The following is a 241-nucleotide window of genomic DNA, read 5'->3' on the forward strand; positions in this document are numbered from 1 at the left end:
CTTTCTGCTGCTGCTGCTGCTGCTGCTGCAGCTCGACGACACGTACGGCTATCTCCGCTGTTGCGGCAGCAGCAGCAGCAGCAGCAACAGCAGCAGCAGCAGCAGCTGCTGCTGCTGTTGCTGCTGTATTGAGGGCTTATTTGACGCTGGTTGCTGCTGATAGCTCAGTGTAGCAGCAGCAGAAATATTTTTTTTGATTAAACTCTTTACTGCTTTTGCTGCTCAACCTTGTCTTCAGACC

The sequence above is a fragment of the Eimeria mitis genome, genomic scaffold (genome assembly GCF_000499745.2).
Source record: "Eimeria mitis Houghton genomic scaffold, Emh_scaff253, whole genome shotgun sequence".
Lineage (NCBI taxonomy): Eukaryota > Apicomplexa > Conoidasida > Eucoccidiorida > Eimeriidae > Eimeria > Eimeria mitis.